Below are 14,399 nucleotides of genomic sequence, written 5' to 3' on the forward strand. Positions count from 1 at the left end.
CTAATCAGGGCTCAGCTTCTCTCCCAGCACAAAGCCCCTACAAGCCTCTACACATACAAATACTACCAATACAAAACCAAGCACACACAAATACCTTCTCCTCCAACAGAACTCCCACTCAAACTCCCCTGTTTACAGCTCTGTTTGCTAGCTCCTGTGCCGCTGCAGCTGTCTGTGCCGCTGCCTGACTGGCTGCTACCTTAACTAGGACCCCTAGTCAGTGAAGCCCCGCCCCCTAATCAGGGCTCAGCTTCTCTCCCAGCACAAAGCCCCTACAAGCCTCTACACATACAAATACTACCAATACAAAACCAAGCACACACAAATACCTTCTCCTCCAACAGAACTCCCACTCAAACTCCCCTGTTTACAGCTCTGTTTGCTAGCTCCTGTGCCGCTGCAGCTGTCTGTGCCGCTGCCTGACTGGCTGCTACCTTAACTAGGACCCCTAGTCAGTGAAGCCCCGCCCCCTAATCAGGGCTCAGCTTCTCTCCCAGCACAAAGCCCCTACAAGCCTCTACACATACAAATACTACCAATACAAAACCAAGCACACACAAATACCTTCTCCTCCAACAGAACTCCCACTCAAACTCCCCTGTTTACAGCTCTGTTTGCTAGCTCCTGTGCCGCTGCAGCTGTCTGTGCCGCTGCCTGACTGGCTGCTACCTTAACTAGGACCCCTAGTCAGTGAAGCCCCGCCCCCTAATCAGGGCTCAGCTTCTCTCCCAGCACAAAGCCCCTACAAGCCTCTACACATACAAATACTACCAATACAAAACCAAGCACACACAAATACCTTCTCCTCCAACAGAACTCCCACTCAAACTCCCCTGTTTACAGCTCTGTTTGCTAGCTCCTGTGCCGCTGCAGCTGTCTGTGCCGCTGCCTGACTGGCTGCTACCTTAACTAGGACCCCTAGTCAGTGAAGCCCCGCCCCCTAATCAGGGCTCAGCTTCTCTCCCAGCACAAAGCCCCTACAAGCCTCTACACATACAAATACTACCAATACAAAACCAAGCACACACAAATACCTTCTCCTCCAACAGAACTCCCACTCAAACTCCCCTGTTTACAGCTCTGTTTGCTAGCTCCTGTGCCGCTGCAGCTGTCTGTGCCGCTGCCTGACTGGCTGCTACCTTAACTAGGACCCCTAGTCAGTGAAGCCCCGCCCCCTAATCAGGGCTCAGCTTCTCTCCCAGCACAAAGCCCCTACAAGCCTCTACACATACAAATACTACCAATACAAAACCAAGCACACACAAATACCTTCTCCTCCAACAGAACTCCCACTCAAACTCCCCTGTTTACAGCTCTGTTTGCTAGCTCCTGTGCCGCTGCAGCTGTCTGTGCCGCTGCCTGACTGGCTGCTACCTTAACTAGGACCCCTAGTCAGTGAAGCCCCGCCCCCTAATCAGGGCTCAGCTTCTCTCCCAGCACAAAGCCCCTACAAGCCTCTACACATACAAATACTACCAATACAAAACCAAGCACACACAAATACCTTCTCCTCCAACAGAACTCCCACTCAAACTCCCCTGTTTACAGCTCTGTTTGCTAGCTCCTGTGCCGCTGCAGCTGTCTGTGCCGCTGCCTGACTGGCTGCTACCTTAACTAGGACCCCTAGTCAGTGAAGCCCCGCCCCCTAATCAGGGCTCAGCTTCTCTCCCAGCACAAAGCCCCTACAAGCCTCTACACATACAAATACTACCAATACAAAACCAAGCACACACAAATACCTTCTCCTCCAACAGAACTCCCACTCAAACTCCCCTGTTTACAGCTCTGTTTGCTAGCTCCTGTGCCGCTGCAGCTGTCTGTGCCGCTGCCTGACTGGCTGCTACCTTAACTAGGACCCCTAGTCAGTGAAGCCCCGCCCCCTAATCAGGGCTCAGCTTCTCTCCCAGCACAAAGCCCCTACAAGCCTCTACACATACAAATACTACCAATACAAAACCAAGCACACACAAATACCTTCTCCTCCAACAGAACTCCCACTCAAACTCCCCTGTTTACAGCTCTGTTTGCTAGCTCCTGTGCCGCTGCAGCTGTCTGTGCCGCTGCCTGACTGGCTGCTACCTTAACTAGGACCCCTAGTCAGTGAAGCCCCGCCCCCTAATCAGGGCTCAGCTTCTCTCCCAGCACAAAGCCCCTACAAGCCTCTACACATACAAATACTACCAATACAAAACCAAGCACACACAAATACCTTCTCCTCCAACAGAACTCCCACTCAAACTCCCCTGTTTACAGCTCTGTTTGCTAGCTCCTGTGCCGCTGCAGCTGTCTGTGCCGCTGCCTGACTGGCTGCTACCTTAACTAGGACCCCTAGTCAGTGAAGCCCCGCCCCCTAATCAGGGCTCAGCTTCTCTCCCAGCACAAAGCCCCTACAAGCCTCTACACATACAAATACTACCAATACAAAACCAAGCACACACAAATACCTTCTCCTCCAACAGAACTCCCACTCAAACTCCCCTGTTTACAGCTCTGTTTGCTAGCTCCTGTGCCGCTGCAGCTGTCTGTGCCGCTGCCTGACTGGCTGCTACCTTAACTAGGACCCCTAGTCAGTGAAGCCCCGCCCCCTAATCAGGGCTCAGCTTCTCTCCCAGCACAAAGCCCCTACAAGCCTCTACACATACAAATACTACCAATACAAAACCAAGCACACACAAATACCTTCTCCTCCAACAGAACTCCCACTCAAACTCCCCTGTTTACAGCTCTGTTTGCTAGCTCCTGTGCCGCTGCAGCTGTCTGTGCCGCTGCCTGACTGGCTGCTACCTTAACTAGGACCCCTAGTCAGTGAAGCCCCGCCCCCTAATCAGGGCTCAGCTTCTCTCCCAGCACAAAGCCCCTACAAGCCTCTACACATACAAATACTACCAATACAAAACCAAGCACACACAAATACCTTCTCCTCCAACAGAACTCCCACTCAAACTCCCCTGTTTACAGCTCTGTTTGCTAGCTCCTGTGCCGCTGCAGCTGTCTGTGCCGCTGCCTGACTGGCTGCTACCTTAACTAGGACCCCTAGTCAGTGAAGCCCCGCCCCCTAATCAGGGCTCAGCTTCTCTCCCAGCACAAAGCCCCTACAAGCCTCTACACATACAAATACTACCAATACAAAACCAAGCACACACAAATACCTTCTCCTCCAACAGAACTCCCACTCAAACTCCCCTGTTTACAGCTCTGTTTGCTAGCTCCTGTGCCGCTGCAGCTGTCTGTGCCGCTGCCTGACTGGCTGCTACCTTAACTAGGACCCCTAGTCAGTGAAGCCCCGCCCCCTAATCAGGGCTCAGCTTCTCTCCCAGCACAAAGCCCCTACAAGCCTCTACACATACAAATACTACCAATACAAAACCAAGCACACACAAATACTCACACTCTGTCACACTGTCCTTTCAGGGGAGGAGAAAGTATCTGAAGTGGGCTGGAACTGTTGGAGCCCTCCCATCGACATAGCACTGTCTACACTGGGAGTTAGGTTGGTATAACTGTATGGCTCAGTTTGTAGTGTAGACCAGGGATCAGAGTTTTATCCTCTCTGTAAACCTCCATCCACTAGAGGGTAACAGAATCTAAGCATTTGAGCCAGACTGATTTAATCTAGTAAAGGACAGGGGTGCTACATGGTGCTACAGGATTCTGACCAACCAAATTCTTCCTGATTGCCTTTGGAGAGGTGAAACTAGTCACTGTGTATATACTACTGCTTGTTCTCCACTCACATTAGATTCCCAAACATCATCCCTTGGTTCTGTTGTTTCCATCTTTAGAGGACTTTGTTTGTTTCTATCTTTAAAAAAAATCAAAAGAAAAGAAAAAATCCTGTAGGCAGTGAGTGGACAAACTTGAACATTCAAATTCACTTGAAAGAAATCTAAAATGAAACCCCACAATGCATTGTTGTGTTGGTAGTGTAATCATAGGGTATTCTCTGTGTAGCATATTATTCTGGTGTCAAGAAACATTCTCCACAATGTTGCAGCACACTTTTCTCTGTATGTGTTTATGTTTATTCACTTTTTTACAATCTGCTAATGGTGGGAATCAGCCAAACCCTTTAGAGAGCTGTCATTCTTCAGCTCAATTTCTTCCCCCAGTTTTAACCTATCAGGGCTCGTCCATGGTTCTTCTCCAATTTTCAGGAAATAGACAACTAAGCAAAAAGTGAGTTGAACATTCAGTCATAGAGGGCTAAATCCTGTATCATAGAAGTCAATGGGAGCAGGCTTGGGCTCTGAAAGATCCCCCAAAACAACCTCTCTACCTGGGATATAGTTACTGGTCTCACTTCTACTCTGACTGTATGTACTACACTAAAACTGGCTCTTTGAAAGTTCCCACACCATAGTTTGCTTTTTAGACTACTGGTGCACAATGAGTAGATGTTCATAACTTCATAGATGTTAAGACATAGTCCGACCTCCTGTATTAACCAGGCCAAGACCGTCACCCATTAATTTCTGCATCAAACCCATGACTTCTGTTTGAACTGTAGCATATATTTTCCTAGAGCTGTTACCAGTAATGTCCATGTGATCTTTTTCATGATGAGCTACAATTAACTTAGAACCCAGAAATGCATGAGTACTTCAAACCAGTGGTTCTCAACCAGGGGTATGTGTACCCCTTGAGGTATGCAGAGGTCTTCCAGGGGGTACATCAGCTCATCTAGATATTTGCCTAGTTTTACAACAGGCTACATAAAAAGCACTAGCAAAGTCAGTACAAACTAAAATTTCATAGAGACAATACTTGTTTATACTGGTCTATATACTGTACACTGAAATGTAAGTACAGTTTTTGTATTCCAATTGATTTATTTTATAATTCTATGGTAAAAATGAGAAAGTAAGCAATTTTTCAGTAATAGTCGCTGTAACACTTTTGTATTTTTATGTCTGATTTTGTAAGCAAGTCGTTTATAAGTGAGGTGAAACTTGGGAGTACGCAAGACAAATCAGACTCCTGAAAGGGGCACAGTAGTCTGGAAAGGTTGAGAGCCACTAATTCGAACTATTCCTCCCAACAGTCATTATCTTGCATTTGTCTACAAAGAATTTCACCTGCCACTATGCTCTTGAATCACCTTGTTTTATTAGGTTCCTCTGGAGTTCCTCACAGTCTTCCCTGGCCTAGACTAACCTAAACAGTACACAGGCTCTAGCTGGTATAGAATGTTGCTGCCTGCCTTCTCCATGGTTTAGGCTGCCGTAAGCATATCAGGTCTATCCCACATCCCTCCACTGGCTCCCAGTCTGATCAAGCCCCAGCTACATTAAAGACCAAATTTTAATTTATGAACTGCCACTACAGCTGCATTCCTCTGGGACAATGCAGATCTCAAAGCCTACGACAATGTGCATGACAGCTGGGGACAAAGCATTTTCTGCCAAGGAGAGCTGGCTATAAAACAATTTTCCAGAGGAGATCAGGTGAAGACCTTCCTCTCCGAGAAAGTCTTTCCACCATAAGTGTCGCTCACAGTATTGATACCCACTTCTACCCCAAAAATCCCAACCAAACAAAACAAAAAAAGTTACCCTGAAACATATCAACCTTAAAAAAAGTAAGTAAAATCTAAAAAAAGCAAACTCCATCAGAAGCACAATTTTGAGCCTGGAAAGGAAGAAGTGCAAGAGACCTCACTAGGACTTAGCTATTGCTCTTGATTTTACATGGAAGGTGCTCAGATACTACAGTGATAGATGGCAGTACAAAAGCCTAGTTAAGAAAGAAAATTTTGTGTCATTTCCATATTTGACCACCTCACTGTTCATCCCCTTGTCCAGATCGCTAATAAAATAATATATTAAATATCATTGCTCTTACCAGGGATCTTTGGGGCACCCCACTGTTAATCTCTTTCCATGTTGAAAACTGACAAAACTATTCCTGCTCTTTATTTTCTATCATTTAGTTTCTGATCCATAAAAGAACTTCCCCTCTCAGCCTGTGACTACTTGTTTTTTCTTAATAATCTCTTGGGAGGGTCTTTGCCCAAGGCTTTTTGAAAAGCCAAATACATTGTTTCCCCCAGGTCTCCTTTCTGTACTATTATACTGACATGTTTGAACAATTTGAGTAGATTGAAGAGTCACAATTTATCTTTATAGAAGCTGTGCTGATCTTTCCCTGTTATGGACCTGATCCAGTGTCCATTGAAGTGAATGGGAGTCTCCTCAGGCCACGAACCATGTTCACCCAGGTGTTTTATAACTCTCTATTTAATTGTTGCTTCCACCAATATCCTGGTTCTGGTCCAGGCCCTGGCTCGCTAGTCTGTATTCCTAGTGCCTTTTTTAAAAAACAGAAGAAACATTTCTTCCCTCCAGTTCTCCAGTAGATCAGTTGGTTTGAATCAGAGATTGGCAATTTTTGTGAGCTGTTGAGGCACTTCATTCTGAAGTTCCTTCTGAACCCTTCAGTCTGGACCATCTGTTCCCAGTGACATTCTGCTCTCTAATTTATCAGTTTGTTCCAGCATCTCCCCTTCCGACACTTTGGGTGACAATGCCTCAGCTTGGCTTCTGGCACTAAAAAGAGTAGGGGCCTGATCCAGAGTCCTCATTCCCCACACCCCATCTGCCCGCCTACCCACCTGCCTGTCCTCCAGTTGGCTTTGCACCTCTCTGAGACCAAAGCATCTTTAAAATCATCTTCAACAGCTACCTGAGGATCCCCCTGATGTAGGGGAATGCGCTCATAGTGTAGAGCTGGCCTGGGTGGCCCTACTTTACCCACTCCTTGCCCCAGCATCAGAGAGGAGTGACAGGGATGTCAAAGCGAACCTGGAGCACAGCTGTTACTTTGGCAATTCCAGCAGCAGAACAGCCCCTTGGGTTCTTGCAGTCAATTGTAATTTAGAGCAGTCCTGAAGCTGCACTAAGTAATGCCAGGGATGAAATGGGCCCAAGCAGTCCCAAAGACTGGAGGGGTGTAATGGTGGCTTAAGGCAAAAAAGTTATGTATCTTCTCTGCAATGTCCTTGTTCTCCCTGACTGCAATGTAAAACCCAAGTATGTGTGAGTGTCCCTCCATAATTGTGCTCCTTCATTTCACCACCTACTACATGACAGCTAGAAAAATTGCAGTGGCTGTGATGACCATCCATTTCAGTGAGTTAAATGGTAAATAATAGCAGAAGGAGAAAGAAATGAAGAGGTAGAGGGAGAAATCTTTACATATTTCTGGCTATGACTTGTGCTGAATGCTTCAAATGTACGAATCACCTCCAAATTCATCCCTTTCTCACAGCTGAACTGTGACGCTTCCCGGGAGTACCCAAGGTTGTGAGACACCTCGCCCTTAGCATGACAAAGCCTTGTCTGTGCCTGCCTGGGGTCAGCTCCCCAACTCCACCAGCCATGGGCAACATAAGCACTCCCCTTTCAGTCTGCCCAGGCTTCGCTACCCCTCTGCTGGTAAGCAATAGGCCCACTCCAACCCCCGAGCCCTCCATCATCCCCCTGGAGTGTCCAATCCCTGGCCCACTGGATACTCGCCGTACTCACAGATCCGCCATTGCCAAAGCAAGAGTACACCTTAGCTTACCAGTTTCATCTCAGGATCACCGCTCAGCCCCACTTACAGCACTTAGATGTGTTTATAGTGAAAACAAGTAAATGTTTATTTAACAAAGAATGGAGATTTGAGAAGAAGAAAGTAGAATAAATGGAAACAAAAGATAACATATAAAATAAAATTGTAACACCCTTTCTAGAGCCTAAACTTAATTAGCAAGATATTCCCCTGTCTAATAAAGATTAGTTCACCCCAGGTGTTTCTCCCAGCATTAAACAGCCAGACCAGCTATGATCCTACATTCATAAGACAAGCCAGCCGGCAGCCTTTTTCCTAGGTAAAGGATATCTCGGTGTATCTCTGCACCCCCAGATATAATTCAAACAATCCGCAGTCTTGTAAACAATGTAACCCCTGGTGCTTGTTTTTTCCTGTTGAGAGTCTCCCCTGTAGACTTCACAATCTTTAGCATTTCGCTCACTTGATTATGATTTTTCTCAGACTGTAAATAGGTATTTATTGTGAAGTATACAACACTCAATCTACATATAGCCAGGCAACTAGATAAGTATTTCCTGCCTGAAAGAAACTTGTTTACCTTCTGGTGATAAACTCACAGCTCTTAAGATCATAATTATCAGTACATAAACGTATCTCCTTACGTAACATCCACACATATATTTCACAATGATTATGATGATCACTGTGACACAGGATTTCAGTAGAGACCTTACATGACACTCGATGAACTATTATGAAGAAATCAGACCAAGGGGATCTCTGTACTCCCATGCACTCCTGCAACCTTTGCCACTTGACACCAAGAGGTCCCTAGGTCATATAAACCTACTCAAAAGCAGGAGTAGCCAATTATTTTTTGTCAAGGTCCAAATTTCTTGGTCAAGGTATAGTCAAGGTTCAGACTCCAGAGAAACATTTTTCACACTGTAAGTGCCCCTGTTCAATGAACACATACAGTGCTGTGCACTAGTAATATAACCAGGGCCTACTGCTTAATATTTTTAGTACATTAAATGAAAAATCAAATCAAATCACCATATAACCTAAAAATAACCTCCAACAAAGTTGCAATAAATTACTTTGAGAATGTACATGGATAAAATGTCAAATAGATGCAAAAAATAGCATTAAAACACTTTCAGACAATTGTTTTAAGTTTTGAGATTACCAAGAGTATTAACTTAGGTTTTGTCAAATAAAATTATTGTAGGCATATATGTATATAAGTTGATAGATAAACATATTTGCAACTTTCAAGCCTTTAGTGGTTTATTTAATATTAGTATCAGAGTTTGAAAGAAAATAACAGTGCACATGGACTCTTCATCTTTTATGATTCAAGTCTTTCCTACAACAAATACACACCCACCTACATGTGTATTAAGCAAAAGAATCATGAATAATTACTGTGAAATTGTTAAAACTGTAGTGTCACTACTGAAAATGTAATTTTATACAGCAATACAATTTTATAATATGGGTGAATAATGTATAATTAATAATCAGTGGGAAAAGTGACAGGTCCTCTGCTGGACAAGGGCCTTGAAGTTTGGAGTGAGTTCAGTCAATGCAAGACAGGCAATTGCACTCTTGATTATCAGTCAGAATGAAGCAATTATGTGATTTAATGTTATTCATTGTTGAGAATGCCAACTCACACACGTATGTTGAGCCAAACGTAGACAAAATGTTAAATGCCACTTTCCTCAAGTGTGGATACTTGGAGTCCAGCACAGGTTGTCCAGAAAGTTTCAGGTGTAGTTTCAGTGTGTTGCACCTTAAGTACTTAATCTGCTTATAAATCAGTAAGCTCCAGCTGTAGTTTTGCTTTTTCAACATCTGGAAAGGATGCTTTTGCTTGATCACACCATGTGCCATTTGTTTGGGTTCCTTACCAACAGAATGGATTCCTTACAAACAGAGAGATGTCTTTAACACCTTCAAATTCTTGGAACCTCTGCAGCAAGTTTTGAAGAAGCCTGTCCAGAGATGATGCCATCAGATTCACATCTGCATTGTCCTGGCAGCTTAGCAGCATCAAGAAATACAGCATCTTCCCAGTTTCCAAATCACTTTTGAAGAGACTCAGTTTGTTCTGAAGTGAAGTGACACTGCCGTGGAGATTCACTACATTGCGATTTCACCCCTGTAACTTCGAGTTGAAATCATTTAAGTGGCCTGTTAAATCAACAAAGAAGGCCAGGTTGTTCAGCTTGTGACATCCCTCAGAAATACATGTAGTTCTTCTGCCTTTTTCCCTGGAATGTTATGTACATATTCTTCCACATGAACTCAGATTTCCCACTGCCTTCTTAGTACTTGCTCTCTGCTCAGCCAAAGGATGTCATTATGAACCAACAGGTCATCGTAATCAGCAGAAACTTCTGAAATAAATTTTTTGAACTATCTGTGTTGCAGTGATGACTTGGATTGAAGGAAGTTGACAAGTTTAATCACCATTGATATTACATTGTGCAAAGCTAAAGTGCGGTTTGGTGGATTACACAGGGACAGGAAATCAAATTCGAGTTCAGACCTTGCAGACGTTTCACAAGCCCTTGGTGATTACCAATCATGGAAGGAGCACCATCTGTTGTAATTGACACACTCTGAGTCACGTCAAAACCTTTATTAGACAAAACAGTTTGAACAGTATTAAACAAATCCTCATGTGTTGTGCAATTGTTATGTAGTATAAGGAACAACAAATCCTCCACAAATTTCTCTCCACCAAAAAAAACAGGCATACAGCCATGGGCGGCACGTGAATCACAGGCTTTGAGAGGCTAGCCCCCAGCTCTGCCCCTTCTGCCCGACGCCCCGCAGCCCCACTGGAACCCAGAGCCTCCCAGCCCTGCTGTGGGACCACAAGGGCGTGGGTGGGGTCACACAGGGCTGTTTGGGGAGGCTCAGCCTCCCCTGGCCTGCGATACCTGCTACCCATGCATATGTAGTAGCTGAATTGTATCCCTGACATCATAGGATTTGTCCACTGCCATGGAAAATTTTCCCATTTTCTGTTTCTCAACAACTGCTTGAAAACATCTTGCACTATCATCTCAGTGTGCCTAATAGCTGTTGTGTTTGAGACTGGCAGTTGTATGAAAGCATCAACAATGTCTTTCTTTTCTGCAAAAAAGGTTTCAGCTGTAGTAACCATACACTGCTTAATAATATCTGTATCTGAACAAGGTTTCCTGTGTTTTGCCATTACCCACACACATCTCAATGAAGCTTCAACTGCCTTTTCCTGATCACAAGTAGCCTTTGAAATAATATTTGTGCTCTGAAAATATGCATTCTTTAATGAAGCGATCTTGTCTGTTCTTAAACAGGAGCCCAGTGGATATTTGTGATCAAATTCCATGTGCTTCATGTCGTATTGCTGTTTGATGTTCCCACTTAGCAATGGCCACAGTCTCTTTACAAATTAAACATATTGGTCGACCTTTTGAATGTTGTGGCAAAATAAAGCGTCAGTCCACTCTTCTTTAAATGAACCATTTTTGGTGTCACCTGTCCTTTTTTTACTTCTTTTTTTGCTTTGCTGCCATGTTTAAACGCAGTGCCATTAAACGTCAGAAGTGCAGGAGGCAGGACTACCTTGGCTCTGGAGCTCTGCACCCCTGCCCCCCCCTCACAAGGCAGGGACAGGGGGTGCAGGGAGGGAGAGGAGAAAGGGGAGAGGCATAAGAGCCCTCCCCTTGTCACAGGAGTTGAGGGAAGGGAAGAGCAGAGCTGCCCCAAAACACTGAACTCTTTCTTCTCCTTCCTGACTCCTGAGGGGCAGCAGGGGTAGAGAGCATTGCCTGCTTCCTGCAGCAACCCTGATTGGCAGCAAGGGAGAACACAGCCAATCAGAGGCAGTTTCTCCAAGACAGACAGGAACTATGCACCTCTCAGCAGCTTAGGTGGAATTGTGGACATTTTATTTGTGGGGTTCATGACCCAGGGGCGCCATTTCAAATTTTGATGGGGGAAGCAACTTTAACCATGGTTCCAGGGGCTGTTTGGCTGTCAGCCCTGGGGCGGCAGGGCACCCACTGTCAGCCCTGCATGTGGTGGGGCTCGGCCTGTCAACCCTGCACGCCAGCCGGGGCTCCCGCTGTCAGCCCCACGTCTGGCAGGACTCCAGCTGTCACCCCAGTGGGGCTCCCATGGGAGCAGGTGCACCATTTAGAAAGGGTGGGGGGTCATCCCCCGCCCCGAGTTTTGTGTCAGCCCCAGGCAGCTGGGGCTCCCATTGTCAGTCCCGGGTGTAGCAGGACTCAGGCTGGCGGTGCTCCCACTGTGAGCTCCGGCAGGTGTGCAGGGCTGACAGAAAACCCAGGGAGAAGGTGCCCCTCTGCCCTCCCTAAATGGTGCCCCTGCTGTGACCATCTTTGACCAGGGGCACACAAAGCACTGTTGCCACAGTTGGGCTAAACTGCAGGTGGGACTGAGCTGCAGATGCACCTTCTGGCCTCTTGAGTGCGCTGTGGCCCCTGTGGAGCAGGCAGTCAGGTGCCTTTGCTGATGCTGCTCCTCAGTCACAGGCACCAGTGGTGGCCTGTGGTGGTGGCAGCAGCAGGTGAGGGGCACAGTATTGGTGCCAGGCTCCTCCACCTTACCCCAGACCCCCAGCTCCCCCAAGCCTCCAGCATGTGGCCAGTCACTCCTCTACCCGCACTAGCACCCCCTGCACTGACTGCCCATGGCTCCCCCCAGAGTTTTGCAGTCTGGTCAAAAACATCTGGCAGTCTGGATTTGGCAGGCAGTCTGCCTCTTGACTCCCCCTGCTCTAAAGTGTGTTGAACTGCAAATAAAAACTCAGTATCCATCTCCTTAGCAAAGTGCAGCTTGCCATTCATTCAGCAGTCCCAGTACCTTCAGCCCATGCCATCACTGACCTGCTTGCAATTCCCTTAAAGTTACTCTAGCTAGCTATCTCTCCAGGTTTTTATACTGGTGCCCATCACCATGGTGTCTGCCTTAGTGACTGATTTTAGTTTGCTGCAGGAATATAAATCTGATTCATAGTGGAGTAAATAACTCCCATATTTTCTTACTACTGGGAATGTTTTCTCAAAGAATCTTTTTTTATACTAAGCACCCTGGGACAGATTCCATGGGCAAGAAGAAGAGTCACACCTAGCTGGAGAGGGAGAAATAGGAAGGTTTGTTCAGGCTTTAAGAAGGGTCCAAGCCCTGGATTGGAAGGAAAAAGATTTGCCTAGACCTTGCTGATGGGCATGGGAAGAAGGGTTCTCCCAACTTTTTGCAGGAGAGGGAGAAGGTGGTGCTTGTGGGTCTAGATGGTAGGAGACACCTATTGTTTCCATGGTTTAGAGAAGCACTGTAACTTCTGCATGCTAGAGTTAAGCTGAATCTTTGAACCTGCTGAGGTTCCCATCTCTCATCCCTTGAGTATCCAATGGCATTAATAGCCATAACAACAGCTCTCAGGGCAGTATCTCTCATGTGTTCCAAACAATCTGGGATCTGCAGACAAATGCTGATATCTAAGCCCAATAATTGGAACAGGTTGCTCAGCATTTTCCTATCAGCATATTTCAAGGCCCTTTAGATTCCTTTCCAGAAAGCCCCAGTCTGCAGCCATCTGTTCTCCTACATAAACTCAGAACTCACTATTATTGCCATAAAATTACTCACGGCAGAAACACAGAATCATGCAGATGAGGCTATATAAAAAACCTTTACCAGATGTTATGTGATGCTACATTATTCCATGCCACACATTTCAGAGCTTCCTCCTACTTTTGTGCGCTATTGTTACCTTACCTGAGACTGGAAATTAGTTCTGAACAGGGACTGACCTGTGCAAATGGTCAGAATTCCCATTTTCCCATCCATCCCACCCTCTGGAAAAATTCTGCATGGCTTTGAACCATTTCCATTTATATTTTCCATTGCCTTTTCTGTGGACTTATCCCATTGTGTCCCTGATTTGGTGACAACACTCCCAAATACGGAGTGCATTGTTTGGAAACCAGTCTTGGGTTCCCTTTGATATTAGAAGAACCAGCTGAAGTTGTTTTCCTTCTTCAGGGGAAGGGGGGGAGGGCACAACAAGGGCTAATTATTAGCTTAGTCCACATGGGTATCACATGTGAGAACCATCTATCCCACTAGCATGTGCCTCTTGGTTTCTCACATTCAGAGAAACACAAATCGCGCTCAAGCTTTCCTCAGGATTTGTTAAGGTCATTCTTATCACCTCAGATGTCTCGGCATTTCCTCTTGTTTTTGGTTTTTAAACAACATAATTGATGTTTTCCCACAGGCTTTTCTCAAGGGGACTGATTCCATATTTGAGGACTGCCTGGATAGGTTTAGCTGAAATAAAATTGTTTCTTAGCCACATCAATTTCTTTTAATGACTTTTAAACATTCCTCCCAAAGCAAGTTCCCCTTTAGTTAATATCAATAACTAATCCAATGCTATCATGAAATTCCTGTATGAATTCATATGTGGTTTGTCCCAGAAAAGATTTGGACCAGTACCAGCCCACTTTGGTACCATGTGACAGTCACACGATCAGTGAGATGCAAAAACACCAACCCTCAACGGGAACACGTAGGTGAGGGTTATGAAGTTTGTGTGCATTTTATCTTAGAAGTTCTAAATCCCAGGATCCTACCTCATATTCCCTCCTTCTGATTTCAAATGCAGGATGCATATTCACCGGCAAGTGGAAGGAAGTGATTCCCATCCCATCATTATTCTGCAGCAACCACCTCAGGCCATGCAGAGACACAATGAGAAATTGCACAAAAAGTCTATCCAGCTCTCTTTGGGCGAGGAAGGTCACTATAATGCAAAGCCTTGAGAGGCAAGGGGCAAG

The 14,399-nt window shown here is 45.6% G+C and overlaps 1 protein-coding gene across 6 annotated transcripts in view; it reads right to left on the reverse strand.

Moving 5' to 3' along the window:
- The window catches only part of GJA8 (gap junction protein alpha 8), a 77,695-nt gene that overhangs the window by 60,104 nt on the left and 3,192 nt on the right, over positions 1–14,399 (reverse strand). The window contains exon 3 of one of the 6 annotated variants that reach the window (XR_006288015.1): positions 14,196–14,292. The exons of 4 other annotated variants lie outside the window; for them this stretch is intronic. The gene's annotated coding sequence lies outside the window, so the exon portion shown is untranslated. Of the gene's footprint in view, positions 1–8,850; positions 10,181–14,195; positions 14,293–14,399 lie in introns of those variants that run through there. One more of the 6 variants, XR_006288019.1, reaches the window with a different exon arrangement.

Source organism: Chelonia mydas, chromosome 1, assembly GCF_015237465.2.
Source record: "Chelonia mydas isolate rCheMyd1 chromosome 1, rCheMyd1.pri.v2, whole genome shotgun sequence".
NCBI lineage: Eukaryota > Metazoa > Chordata > Testudines > Cheloniidae > Chelonia > Chelonia mydas.